Source organism: Peromyscus maniculatus, chromosome 3 (assembly GCF_049852395.1).
Source record: "Peromyscus maniculatus bairdii isolate BWxNUB_F1_BW_parent chromosome 3, HU_Pman_BW_mat_3.1, whole genome shotgun sequence".
Lineage (NCBI taxonomy): Eukaryota > Metazoa > Chordata > Mammalia > Rodentia > Cricetidae > Peromyscus > Peromyscus maniculatus.
The window spans coordinates 61,419,180-61,434,688 of record NC_134854.1 but is presented as its reverse complement, the minus strand read 5'-3'; the positions used below and the strand labels follow the sequence as shown (position 1 = coordinate 61,434,688).

Sequence of the window (15,509 nt, the reverse complement as noted above, 5' to 3'; positions counted from 1 at the left end):
ATTTAAAGAGAGAGACTTGTTGGGCACGGTGGCATGAACCTGTAATACCAGCACCCCAGAGGTAGAGGCTGGAGGTAGAAGCTAGTCTTCAGCTTCGTAATGAATTTAAAGCTAGCCAGGGCCATATAAGATCTTCTCTTTAAATTGAACAAAATAAAACTGACTGGTCAAGGGTCAGCAAAGTATCATTAAGGTTTTTTTTTTTTTTTTTCAAGACAGGGTTTCTCTGTGTAGCTTTGCGCCTTTCCTGGAACTCACTTGGTAGTCCAGGCTGGCCTCAAACTCACAGAGATCCGCCTGCCTCTGCCTCCTGAGTTCTGGGATTAAAGGCGTACACCACCACCACCACCACCACCACCACCACCACCACCACCACCACCACCACCACCCTGCTCATTAAGTTATTGTAGACTTTTCAGGCAACATGATTTTCACTGTAGCTATTCAACTAGTAGCATACAAAAGTAGCCATAGGTAATACACAAATGCTAAGGGTAGCTCTATTCTTAAAATCCCTTTATTCATGGAATGGGAAACTTGCCATGTACCAGATACATTGTTCTTTTGTACTTTTTCAGACCTACACCATTATCTTCCCTCTTTGTCCCTCTTCCATACATACACACACATACGTAAGTAGATGTTCCTTAGTTTTTTATTTATATAAACAAAGGCATTATGAAAAAAAAATCCAGGGGCTGGAGAGATGGCTCTGGGGTTAAGAGCACTGGCTGCTCTTTGAGAGGACCCAGTTTGGTTCCCAGCACCCTCTTCTGACCAAGGGTCCCAGGCACACATGGTGCGCAGACAGACAGACAGCCAAAGTACCCATTCGTATAAAAGAATGGCGAAGTTAAAGGGCTCGCCAGCTCAGGAAGACGGCTCTGCAAGGGAGGTGCTTGCTGTGCAGCCCACGGGGTTGAGTGACCCCAGAGCCCACAGTGGAGAAGAGGACCGACACGGGGACGTTGTCTCTGACTTCCACACACTGATAAAGAGGTTAGCACTTGTCACCAGAGTTAAGGTAACATAATTCACTTCAAGGAATACCTGTTTTCCCAATTTTAATATCCCTGAAATTGGAGTGTCAGTTTTGGTAACACTTTTCTGTATTGTTGTGTGAATTCCTTGGCCAGCATTTTGGCTTCTGTTGCTCCTCCAAGTCCTTCTCTACATTTACAGTATGTGACGTCACATCTCTTCCTTTCATCCATTCCTTTGACTTACCCTTATAATTTACACATTAGCTTAGGATTCTAGACACTTAGGATCGTTTATGTCATGTGTTTCCCAAGCGTTCAACATTCTTTGCCTTTGCTCTGGAATCCCTCCCTGGCTGGAATGTCCTCTTCCTCTTCTGGATCCCATCAATCTCTATCTCTTTTGAGAGACACTACCATTCCTTCCTATGGTATATTTTCTATTCACTATTACACAGTCTTGTTAGTGTGTATTTATAAGTCTGGCCAGTGAGATGGCTCAGCACATTGCTACCAAAACCAATGAGCTGAGTTCAATTTTTAGGATTCACAAGATGGAAAGAGAGAACTGACTCCTGCAGGTTGTTTTCTGACCTCCACATGCATGCCTGTGTGTGTTTGTGTGTACAGACATACACTCTAAATAAGATGTAATAAAAATTAAGTCTTTCAGATACAATTGTGAGTTGCTTGAGGGTGTTTAATAAAAGTTTGTTAAACTAAAGGAACTATGGAAATGTAGTCTATTATTAGTACAGTTATTTGAAGAAGGAGGTAAGTTTGATGGGAGGTTTAGCAAGGAAATATCTTAGGTAGCAGTCCAGTAGAGGGGAAACACCTGTCCATTATGGAAGTTATCAGCAAGCTATTTAAGTACTTGGCAGGCTAAGACATGTACAATAGTAATCTGTCTGGAAAATTAGCATTGGGACATAATTCTACTTTGTTTTAGATGTTGAAGAGGAGATACAAGAGATTTGACAGGAGATGGATGGATGGATGAATGAATGAATGAGTAAGTGAAATCCCAAAGGGCAAGAGAGAGACAGGAATGGCAGATAGACTTGGTTTGAGCTTGAAATGTGATCTGGTAGTCCAAGAAAAGCTAGTACTATTCTGAGCAGCTAACAAAGAGGAATTGTGTCACAGGATATGGAGCCAGCAAGAACCCACTGGGAATATTACATTTAGCACAGTGTCAGCATGAGAGAAACAGAAAGTGGTGTCTCCAAGAGCAGCTGCAGTGCCGAAGGAATATTTAGATGCATCCAGGAAGGTAAGTTATAAATTGAAGCAAGCACTCTTGACTGATCTCTGGCAATTCTTAAGGTCCAGGAGAGGACTCTCCTAAATATCTGGAATGTTAACATTGGAGCAAGAGAAACTGTAGTCTAGACTAGAAAACTTTTTTTTTCTTGACACAGGGTCTCACTCTGGTAGGCCAGGCTGTCCTTGAACTTGTGGAGATGTGCCTGTGGGATTAAAGGTATGCACCACCACACCTGGTTTACAGAACTTCATAAGAAGATGAAAATAAGGGCAGGTGAAGGAGCATCTCTCCAGAAGAAATGCCTGTGCCATTGTTTGGCTAATCCTGCTGCCTTCACGTCTCTGGACACTTTACAGTGTGAAGCTGTGAGGACTTGTGTTCCGGTGGTGAAGTACCCGGAAGACATGTTGAGAAACGTTTTGGTCTCATGAACAGAGTTTTCCTAGAAAGTAGGCCATAGCAGTTTGATTCAGTATTGATAAGCATTATATTAAACACTATATACAGCAAGACACATGGTTCTTGAGGTTCTAAAATAAAACCACTGATCAGGTCATTATATAGTTTGTCCTCAATAGTTAAAGAATTTTAATGAATTTCATAAAATGTTGTAATAGAATAGTAGTAGAACTAGGCCAAATGTAAACTTTTAAGAAAGAAAATGAGTCCTATTTAAATGATTATTGCCTTACATGAGATGCCATGGCATGTATACATAGGTGAAGATTTTACTTCTTAATAGTGATAAAGAAACCTTGAGCTGATGACATATTTTCCAGAGTGTTTTAAATGCCAGAGAGAAGTTTTATGGCCTTGATTGCTGGCCTGGTCTCTTAGTTTCTCAATTCAAGATAGGACAAAGAGGACTGGAAAGATGGCTCAGTAATTAAGAGCATTGACTGCTGTCACAGAGGTCCTAAGATTCCATCTGTAACTCTAGTTCCTGGGGGATCTGACACCCTCTTCTGGCCACCAAGGGCACTGCGTGCATTTAGTGTACTTAGATTCAGGCAAAACACTCATACACGTAAAAAAATACAGCAAAGAAAATTGTGATCATTCAAAGTTAAGTTCTATTTTCTGAGGCAAATATCTTTGAATTTTAAACCAAAGGAATCTACAACATGCTTTTACAAAACAAAACAAAAATGACAAAATAAAACGTCTTGTATTTCCTTTTCCATTTCTGGACTCCATGGTGTCTAGCTACCTATCTATAAGGAGCTATGGTGCAACTCTAAAGACAGGATCAGGTATGAAGAATATGGTGCCAGGGCTCATTTAAACAGGCAACTGAGTCTTTTCTCACTGAACTAAATTATGCACCCCACCCCCATCAGTGTGGCTCCTCCAAGTGTCAAATGTTAAGACAGACAGCTTTGCGAGATGAATTGGTTTAGCACATATGAACAATAGGGGGAAAGTATTAGTGCGAGTTTCCAGAATGTGATGTAAGCCTGTTACCTGTGAGATAAGATAAAGAAGAGTGGATAGATAGGCCATGTTTCATTCAAGTTTCAGTTAGGAAAAATCCTGGATAGGTTCATACAGAGTCTTCAAGCAAAGCTTCCCTATTCTTAAGAATCCTATAGTTCTCAACCGTCCTAATAATGCTGTGATCCTTTAATACAACCCTCATGTGGTGACCCCTAACCATAAAATTATTTTTGTTGCTACTTCATAACTGTTATTTTGCCACTGTTATGAATCATAATTTAAATCTCTGTATTTTCCTATGGTATTAGGCAAACCCTATGAATAGGTCACTCAGCCTCAAAGGGGTCACGACCCAGAGGTTGAAAACCACTGCTGTAGAGTGGAAATGGATGGGTAATACTACCCCTGGCAAGCCCAGATGCTTGGCTGAGTGTGGCTTAGGCAAAGAATGGTCTCAGTGTTCATGGGGGTGGCAATTAGTGGCTGGACTACCTTCCATACAATAGGTTCTATTGAAGGAGATCTGAGTGGCATACTACCATGCCCACTACACTTCCCTAGCAAGTTTATTTGTTTTATAACAAGATTTATAAAGTCCAATGTAGTCTTCTAGAACAATGGTTCTCAATCTGTGGGTCATGACCCCTTTGGGGCCAAATGACCCGTTCACAGGGGTTACCTAAGACCATGGGAAAACACAGATATTTAAATTATGATTCATAACAGAAGCAAAATTACAGTTATGACAAAAATAATTTTATGGTTAGGGGTCACCACAACATGTTTTTCTAGATGTATTTTTACAACAGATTAGAGTGGACTTCTTTATTTCAAGATCTTAAGTGGATGTCTGAAACCATGGGTGACATCAAGCCCTGTGTATACAAGTTCTTCCTTTGTATGTATACATGTGTTTAATGGTTTTTCCACCTTAACTAAGTGTATATTGCTCATTGTGGCCATAATTACTGCAGTTGGAGGTGTGACAGCAAAACTAGAATGTGTTTCTTTTTCTTCATAACTTCATTGTTAGATATGTTCTTAGCATATATATAAATTGTTTACTTGAATCGAGAACTTTCACTTTTTTTGTTCGTTTGTTTCTTTTTTTTATTATTTTTTCTATCATCAGCTTGATACAGTACAAATTCTTATCCTAATAGTGAAATGTTTCACTGATGCTTGCCCAGTGATTGAGTAAAACTAAAACTTATTATAAGCCACAGTCATCATAGGGTCCCCCCTGCTATGTAGCCTCCCTGGATCTGTGGGTTGCAATCTGATTGTTCTTTGCTTTATATCTAGTATCCACTTATAAGTGAGTACATACCATGTTTGTCCTTCTGAGTCTGGGTTACCTCACTCAGGATGATATTTTCTAGTTCCATCCATTTGCCTGCAAATTTCATAATGTCATTGTTTTTCTCTGCTGAGTAGTATTCCATTGTGTATATGTACCACATATTCTCAATCCATTCTTCAGTTGATGGGCATCTAGGTTGTTTCCAGGTTCTGGCTATTACGAATAGTGCTCCTATGAACATATATTGAGCATGTATCTTGGTATGATTGAGTGTTCCTTGGGTATATGGAGGAGTGTTCCCTTTGCTCCACATCCTCTCCAACATAGACTGTCATTAGTGAGAACTTACACTTTTTAATTCAAAGGAAGCAATTTATGGCTTTTCACTGCCACACCTGAGTTACTAGCAATACTACTCTGATATTTTGGGGCATTATTAATTAAAACAAGGGGTACTTGAGCACAAGAACCAGAGTAAATTTCAGAAGAATCAAATATTTAGATGTGGGAAAATGAACTGGTATTAGTATGGCATACCACTCAAGGACATCAAGAGCTAACTTGAAAACTTTGCATAGCATGAGCAAACATGCCAGAAACCACAAAAATAGACTATAATTCGGCTCCATAAAAAATTTAAGACTGGGGTATGGTTCAGTGGTTCATTAGTATATGTGAGGACCTGGGTTTGCTATACAAACATTCAAATTGAGAAAGCTTGGGGATTAGTGTCATATGCAGTTCAGTGGTAGAGGACTTGCCTGGCTTGCATGAGGCCCTGGGTTCTGCACCTCCCACTGCAAGAAAACAAAACAGAACTTGATAGTGAATCAGGAAGCTTGGCAGGAACTACAAATTAAAGGATTATGGCATGGTGGCACATACCTGTAATCAGCAAGGCCATCCACCATCAGGAGGATGGTGAATTACAGGCCAGACTGGGCTATATAGTAACTGTCTCATTCTACCCTTACCTTCAAAAAAAGGAAAGCTGGGGAGAATATTTGCAACTCATGGCCCAGATGGCTGGCTTTCCCTAATATGTAGAGAAGTTATTGGCAAAAGATATGATCAGATAGAGCCGGGCGATGGTGGCGCATACCTTTAATTCCAGCACTCGAGAGGCAGAGGCAGGCGGATCTCTGTGAGTTTGAGGCCAGCCTGGTCTACAGAGTGAGATCCAGGACAGGCTCCAAAGCTACACAGAGAAACCCTGTCTCGGGGGAAAAAAAAAAAGGTGTGATCGGATGGTTTAGAAAACATGAACTACAAATGTTCTTTTTGTTTTGTTTTGTTTTGTTTTGTTTTTATGAGACAGGGTCTCTGTTCATAGTCCTGGATGTCCTGGAACTCATTATTTAGACTAGGTAGATCTTGAACTTACAGAGATATGCCTGCCTTGCTTCCTGATTGCTGAGATTAAAGGCCTGTACCACTCCACCTGGCTTACAAACGTCTCAAAGTATGGAGAGATAAGGCCGGATGACTCAGCAGGTAAAGGTGTTTGCCACAGCAAGATGATCTGAGTTCAATCCCCAGAACCTATATAAAGGTAGGAGAGAACTGACTCCTCAGAGTTGTCCTCCACCTCCACATATCCACGGTGGCATTCATGTGCATGCACACACAAACACGTACAAACAATAACAAGTTGATACATTTTTTAAAGTTATGAAAAGATGCACAGTCTCAACAAAAATTACTGAGAGACACTGTTTATTTTTCTTGTTATTTAACTTTCATTGGGAACAATAGAGGATAATGGGGTGGAAATGACCCAAATACATTATATACATGTATGAAATCCTAAAAATTGAAGGAAAAAAAAAAAAAAAGCAAGGTGGGGCCGGGTGTGGTAGCACATGCCTTTTAATCCCAACATTTGGGTAGCAAGAGGCAGGTGGATCTCTGAGAGTTCAAAGCCAGCCTAGTCTACAGAGTGAGTTCTAGGACAGCCAGAGCTACACAGAGAAACCCTGTCTCACCGCCCCCCCTCCCCATACAAAGTAAGTTGAGACTAGAAGTAGGCAGACTATAACCTTCAAGTCTCCGTTTGTTATCTTCTCATGTCCTCCAGCTAAGTCTTACCTCCTGACATCACCATAATTGCTTAAAACCATGGTTCCCCTTAAGGGTAGCATATCAGATTTTTACATTATGATTCATAACTGTAGCAAAATTACAGTTATGAAGGAACAATGAAGTAATTTTATAGTTGGGGTCACCATAGCATGAGGAAGTGTATGTAAAGGGTCACAGCACTAAGAAGGTTGAGAACCACTGCTTTTAAACATCACCACCAGCCAGGTAGCAAGTATTCAGACATGTGAGGTGATGGGGATATTTGACATTCAAGCCATAGCAAGTCACACTGTGTTGTCTAGGATGGCCCTAAGCTCCTGGGCTTCATCTAGCTATTGGCAGTTACTTTCTACCGTCCTTCTTCCAGCCCCTGCCTCCTACTAATCTGCTTTCTGCCTCTGGGCTTGCTTATCTGGACACTAATATAAGTGGCATTATACAGTGTATGGTCTTTTACAAATCTGGCTTCTTTCACTTAGCACACTGTTTCTAAGGTTTAGAAATGTCTTAGCATGTAAACTTTATTTCTTATTGCTGAACAGTGCTGTATTGTGGAGGTATTCCCTGTTTTGTTTGTAGTCATCATCTGGTGGATCTTTGTAAAAATTTCTGTATGTTAACCTTGAATCCTTACAGCTATGCTAAAGTCATATATAAGTGGGGTTTTGTGTTTTGGTATGTGTATGGGTATTTTGTTCACATGTCTGTGTACCATGTGGATGCCTTGTGCCCAAAGATGCCAGAAGAGGGAGTCAGATGCCCCCTGACACTAGAGTTATAGATGGTTGTTAGCCTGCCATCTGGATACTGGGAATTGAATCAGGTCTTCTGGGGGAGCAGCCAGTACTCTTTTTTTTTTTTTTTTTTTTTTGGTTTTTCGAGACTGAGTTTCTCTGTGTAGCTTTGCACCTTTTCCTGGAACTCACTTGGTAGCCCAGGCTGGCCTCGAACTTACAGAGATCCACCTGCCTCTGCCTCCCAAATGCTGGGATTAAAGGCGTGTGCCACCACCGCCCAGCCCCAGTACTCTTAACCATTGACCCTTTAGTAGTATTTTAAAAAATTAATTCCACAGGATTTTCTTAGATGATCATTTATCTACAAATAAAGACTAGTTTTATTTAGTGTATTTCACTAAAGAGAGAGAGCGACAGAGAAAGACAGAGACAGAGAGAGACAGGCTGTGGGCTTGGATGGGCTTTTGAAATCTCAAAGCCCACCCCCTAGTGACACACTTCCTCCAACAAGGCCACACCTCCTAATCCTTTTCTAATAGTGCCACTTCCAAATGACTAAGCATTTAAATATATGAACCTATGGGGGCCATTCATACTCAAACTACCGCATTTAGCATCCCAAGTGCTGAGATTGCAGATTGAATTCAGTTGTCCTTATGGACCCTTATGGAGGAAGTTGTAGGAGTTGGTTCTCTCCATTCACCTTTACATGAGTAAAGCCATCTTGCCAGCCCTATGTATGTAAAGTTCTAACCTCAGTGTGATGATGTGTGGGTGTGATTTAGATAAACTAAGATTAGTATTCTCGTAAGAAGAGGAAGAAACACCAATGCTTCCCCTCTTCCATTTGAGGATGTTGGATGACAGCAACTATCAGAATTCTGGGAAATAGACTTGAACTGGGTCCTTCACAAACGGACTTGGCTGGCACACTGATTTTGTTTGATCTTTTGCAGAACTGTAAGAAATCAATTCCCACTTTTTTTTTTTTTTTTTTGGTTTTTCGAGAGACGGGGTTTCTCTGTGTAGCTTTGCGCCTTCCTGGGACTCACTTGGTAGCCCAGGCTGGCCTCGAACTCACAGAGATTCGCCTGGCTCTGCCTCCCAAGTGCTGGGATTAAAGGTGTGGGCCACCACCACCCAGGCTGGAGAGATGGCTCAGCCGTTAAAGGCTAGGCTCACAACCAAAAATTCCCACTGCTTAAACCATCCAATCTATGATATTTTGTTGTAACAGCCTGGGCAAATTGAAACACCTACGATATTATGATAAAGGAGAAAAAAATTGAAAGTAATGAGAAACTATCATATTATTTATTCTCTTTGCCTAGTTATATTGTATTTCCTGATTTGGCTTTCTAATCCTACATGAAAGCTGCATGCTTACTAGTTTACTTCTATTTGTAACATCTTTAGTTAATATTGGGTTTAAGCATTTATCCTATTTTGCTTAGACAATTCATTTTTCTAACTTCTTAAAAATCTTTATTACATTTATTTATTATGTGTGGGTGTGTGCATATCACAGTGTGTATGAAGAGGTCAGAGGAGAATTTTCAGGAATCAATTCTTTCTTTCCACCACGTGAGCACTAGTGATCAAACTTCAGTCATCAGGCTTGGTGGCAAGTGCCTTTGAGTTGACCCCTAAGTTTTGAATATATTGAGGTAGTGTTTAGTGTGCTTCTAGTACAGTATTTTTCAAAGTAACATGGAAGTTCATTTTCATATCTGCTAAAATCCTCTTTGGTAAAGCTAAGCCAGCGTGACTATTAAAGATTCATAATCAACCCAGTGAGAAAATTCTTTGCAAGAATTCTGGATTTATAGTTAATGTTTTTAGATTTATTTCTTAAGTGATATTATGTATGGCTGGACATGGTAGTACATTGCTTCAACCTCCTGAATGCAAAGATTGTAGCCATTTACTGCCATGTTCAGCCATATTGTCTTTTAAAAAGGAAGTGTAGGTGAAACCAGAGAGATGACTCAACAGGTAACAGTGTGTACTGTGCTTCCAGAGGACCCAAGTCTGGTTCTCAGCACCCACACTGGGCAGTTCACAGCTTCCGATAGATAGCTCCAGCTCCAGGGGAGCTGCTGCCCTCTTCTGGTCTCCCAGGGCACTGCGTTCATATGGACAAATACACACACACACACACACACACACACACACACACACACACACACACTTAATTTTAAAAATAATGAAATTTAAGAGAATTATTATGTACAGCTATCTGTCAATTAAAAATTAATGCTATGAGTTGGAGGATTTTTTTTTTTTTTTTTTTTTGGTTTTTCGAGACAGGGTTTCTCTGTGTAGTCCTTGCTGTCCTGGATCTCACTCTGTCGACCAGGCTGGCCACAAACTCACAGAGATCCAACTGCCTCTTCCTCCCGAGTGCTGGGATTAAAGGCTTGCACCACCGCCACCTGGCTTTTTTTTAAAACACACCTTACAGGTCTTTTGCTCATGTATGATGGGTTTTCTGTGTGTGCAAATATGTGTGTCTCAGTGAAAGTATGTGTTTCTTGTGCTTTTTCTGTGGCTCCTCTTTTTCTGTTTGTTTTTTCTTATTCTGATTTGTTTGTTTTTATTTTGTTATTATTATTTAGGTACCTGTTTCTAGAACAGTATTTTTCAAAGTAACATGAAAGTTCATTTTCATATCTACTAAAATCCTCTTTGGGTGGGAACTGGGGAGGAAATGGGAGGAGTTGGAGGAGAACTAATCTAAATATACTGTATGGAAAAGTCCATTTCCAATAAAAAAAAAAATGCCTGGGCGGTGGTGGCACACGCCTTTGATCCCAGCACTGGGGAGGGAGGCAGAGGCAGACGGATCTCTGTGAATTCAAGGCCAGCCTGGGCTACAGAGTGAGTTCCAGGACAGGCTCCAAAGCCATACAGAGAAATCCTGTCTCAAAAAAACAAAAACAAAAAACAAAAAACAAAATTATCTTTAAGAACTATGTATGAATGTGTCTATATATTAGTAGGTAAAGATCTAGAAAGGATGAACTGACTGCAGTTCTTACTCAGAGCCAGTGCTAGGAAAGTGTAAATTTCATTTTCCATACTTTGTTTTATTTTAAATAACATTGAATAACATATTTTAAACATACATAAGTAGAAAAGTAAGATCATGAAATTGAAAGACATCATTAGTTTTGGCATAAAACCCAAAATTGGTAAGTGAAGCATAAAAGTTAACCTCCAAATAGGAAAAGAACAAGAGCAGGAAAAACTTCCGCTTCTTGCAGTTCTGTTAGAATCTTAGATTTGTATTTTTTAAGATTTTAAAATTTTGTCCTATGTGTATGAGTGCTTTTCCTGCATGTATATATGTACACCATGTACATGTCTAGTGCCCACAGAGGTCCCCGAAACTGGAGTTATTGCTGGTTGTGAGCCATCATGTGGGTGCTGGGGACTGAGCCGGGTCCTCTGGACGAGCAGCCAGTGCTGTTAACTGCTGAGCCATCTCTCCAGCCCCTCAAGACATGCATATTTCTAAAATGTATAAAATCCTACGTAGACAAAGGAGGGAAGAGATGGACATTTGTATTCATGCTGATGGGAATATAAAGTTGTACTTTCCTGGTGAGCACATTGACAATAGAGAATATTATTTCTTTTCTCTTAGAATTCTCCTTCTTGAAATTTGAAGGAATAAACCAGGTATGGTGGTACACATTTGTTTTGCTAGTTCGTTTTGTTTTGTTTTATTTTACTTACTTTTGCATAGCTGTGACCACACTCCCAAAGAGAACAACTTAAAGGGAAGAATTAATTATTTTGGCTCACTGTCTGAGATTTCAGCCCATGGTCCATTGGTTCTGTTTCTGGGTCAGTGGCAAAGCAGAGAATGTGTAAAGGACAAAGCTGTTCACTGAAAGTGAGGGACAAGAAGTAGAAAAGCTACTGGGATGGATCAAGACAAGATACAGCTCAAGAGGACATGCTCCCAGTGACCCTTCCTCCAACTAGACCTTGCCCATTGTTTACCAGGTCTCAGCAACGCCATGGTATTCTGAGTTTAACAGAGAGTAACCCATTGACCAGGTCACTTATCTTAGGGCTTAGAAGGTAAAAGCACTTGCTGTGCAAGGCTGACAGCCTGAGTTTGACCCCTGGAATCCACAGTGGAAGGAGTAAACCAAATCCTAAAAGTTGTCCTCTGACCTCCACACTTACAGGCCTGCCGAGCGCATGTGCGCGCGCACATATATACACACACACAAATAATAATAATAATAATAATAATAATAATAATAATAATAATAATAAAAAACAAATGGTTAGCCTACAGTCAACTAAGACGAAGAAGAAAGAGGAGGAGGAGGAGGAGGAGGAGGAGGAGGAGGAGAAGATGATCCAGTTGCTTTCCCAAAGCTTATCAGGTGATAAATACCTCCTATACATGAGCCTGCTGGGGACATTTCCTATTCAGAACATAACATGGACCCAAAAGAATAACTAGGCCAGCCTGGCCTACATAGGCTGCTTTTTTTCTCACACAAAGATAAAAGAAATGGGTGCTAGGAATGCAGCTTAGTTGGTTCAACTCTGAGCACCACATAAGACCTGGTGTAGTTGTATACTCCTGTAATGTAACGCTTGAGAGATAGGATCAGGAGGGTCAGAAATTGAAGGTCATCCTTGGCTGCATAGCAAGTTTGAAGCCAGTCTGTCTCAAGAAGAGGTGTTTGCCTTGTATACAGAAAGCCCTGAGTTCCATCCCCAGCACCAAATAAAACCAAGTGTGGTGGTACATGCCTGTAATTCCAGCACTTAGGAGGCAGAGGCAAAAGGACCAAAAGTTCAAGGTCATCTTTGGCTACATAGTAAATTGGAAGCTAGCTTGGGCTACATGAGAACCTGTCTCATCAAGAAGATTTAGATTTAGTGATTAAGTGTGGTGGTACTCATCTGTAATCAGAACTTTGGAGGCTGAGGTAAAAGGATCTTGAGTTTGAGACCAGCCTGGGATGTACAGCAAGTCCAGTCCAGTTTCTTAGATGAGTCTGTCAAAAAAGGACTGGAGATATAGTCAGGGTAGAGCACTTGTTTAGAATGCCTCAAGTCCTGAGTTGATCCTGAATACTTTAAAAAAGGAAAAGCTGAGGGCGGTTGTAGCGCACGCCTTTAATCCCAGCACTGGGGAGGCAGAGGCAGGTCAGTCTCTGAGTTCTAGGCCAGCCTGGTCTACAGAGCAAGTTCCAGGACAGCCAGGGCTACACAGAGAAACCCTGTCTCAAAAAAGTCGAAGACCAAAAATTAAAGAAAAAAAAAGGTTAGTGTGTTCAATTACTATTTATAATGTAAACTTAGAATCCGGTTAGTATATGACAATTGAGAATTCTTGGATAATAGGATTTTTTTATTTTTAACTTTGTGTGTATGAGTATTTTCCCTACATGTATACTTGTGCATTTAGGAGGCAGAAGCAGGCAGATTTCTATGAATTCAAGGCTGCCCTGGTTTACATCATAAGTTTCTAGACATCTAGAGCTGCAAAGTAAGACCCTGTCTTCAAAAAGAGGAAAAGTGGTGCTGGAGAGATGGCTTAGAGGTTAAGAACACTGGCTGTTCTTCCAGAGGTCCTGAGTTCAATTCCCAGCAACCACATGGTGGCTCACAACCATCTATCATAAGATCTGGTGCCCTCTTCTGGCATGCAAAAGAACACATATATGCAGGCAAAACACTGTACACATAATAAATAGATAATTTTTTTTTTTTAAACAGAGAGCTGGGATTCAAAGGTTTTGTTTTGTTTTGTTTTGTTTATTTTTTGGTTTTGTTTTGTTTTTCTGAGACAGGGTTTCTCTGTGTAGCCCTGGCTGTCCTGGAACTCACTCTGTAGACCAGGCTGGCCTCAAACTCACAGAGATCCACCTGCCTTTGTGCACTCTCTTGAGGCAGTGTGTGTGTGTGTGTGTGTGTGTGTGTGTGTGTGTGTGTGTGTGTGTGTGTGTGTGTAAGGAGGTCAGAGGACAGTCTGGGGGAGTCTGTTCCCTTTCCACCATGCAGACCCCAGGGGTTGAAGGCAGGTTGTCCAGTCTCATACTTGTTAACCAGCTGAGCCATCTTGCTGGTCCCTGAACTTGGAGTTTGTTTTGCTGTTGTTGTTATTTGAGACTGTGTCTATGTAGCTTTAGCTGGCCTGGAACTCCCTATATAGACCAGGCTGGCCTCAGAGATCTGCTTTCCCGTGCCTCCCAAGTATATCATTTCGCTTTTGTATATAAAAACTTCCCTGTATTAAAAAAAAATCATAAGTAGTAATAGTTGGGTGTTACTACGGTAAAGTTTTGTCTTTTTAAGTTATCTATTTGCAGTAAACATGGATGACTTTTATAGTTAAAGCCTTTAAAAGATATTCTTTTCATAACAGAAGGGCTGAGTTGGTTAAAAAAAATTACTCCCCCCCCCACCCCCCCCACCCCCCCACCCCCATTTCTGGTTATATTTTGAAGACATATTTCTTAGTTTGGGTATATTCACTCTTGATCCCTGAAACTTCCTCTTGGCACTAGAAGATAAAAACTAGAATGTTGAAACAGACGTGTTAGTTTGAGATCTGAAGATGTGAAATCTCTGAGAAATATAATTGAAAGCATTACTCAGTTCTGTAATCTGGGACCACAGCCACTCACTGACAAGATGCAGAAGAGAAACACAGTACTACACAGAGCAATCCCTGGCTCTTAGCTTTGTGCTTTATCACTCCTTTAGTTCAATTATTTTCTGTTGGTTTAAGGTTTTTTTAACCTGGATGAGAAAAATTGAACCAACTATAAGCAAATAACTCTTTTTGTGCCTTCCCTTATGTGTATTTTTGTTGCCATGTCAACAAAATACAGCTAACACTTAGTAAACCTGTTGCTGCTTATGTATTCCCTCCCTGGAGGAAGGTAGATGTGGAGAACTTAGAAGGGGCCAATTGAGAAGAAGCGATGTTTGTTTCTTGCCTTTGTTCTCTGGCAGCTGCCTGTTTTGGTCCTTCCTCTCTTCTCAGCTGCTTAGAGATATAGCTAAGGTGTCTTATTCTTCTGCATATTAGAACCTTGCCACTATTTGAGGTATAATAACGGTGTTATAAACTGTCTTTCAGAACCAGAAAACTCAAATGGAGTGGTAGTGGTTATGACACAGGGCTTATGATTTGGGGGTTCAAAGGGCTATATTTTGGGTATTGGCATAAAAGTAGTTTTTTTTTTAAAAGATGTATTTATTTATTATGTATACAGTGTTCTGACTGCACATATCCCTGCAGGCCAGAAAAGGGAGCCAGATCTCATTACAGATGGTTGTGCGCCACCATGTAGTTGCTGAGAATTGAACTCAGGACCTTTGGAAGAGCAAGCAGTGCTCTTAACCTCTGAGCCATCCCTCCAGCCCTAAAAGTAGTTCTTAAGTGACTGAATAACTGCATTGGAGTTGCTGTGCAAAGATTACATATAGCTTAATCAGTAATTTACAATAAGAACTTCCAAACAATGGTAGCAGAGACCTAAAACACATGGCATACTTTTAGAATGTATGTTTGGTATATCAATAGGGCAAATCTTGCCTGGCCATGGTGGTGCTCACCTTTAATCCCAGCACTCAGGAGGCAGAGCCAGGCAGACCTCTGTGAGTTCAAGGACAGCCTGATCTACAGAGAGAGTTCTAGGACAGGCTCCAAAGCT

General features: G+C 40.7%; 1 protein-coding gene across 2 annotated transcripts in view; it reads left to right on the top strand.

The window, feature by feature from the left end:
• Positions 1-15,509, top strand: part of Ahcyl2 (adenosylhomocysteinase like 2) — a 168,674-nt gene that overhangs the window by 61,630 nt on the left and 91,535 nt on the right. The window lies entirely within an intron of this gene.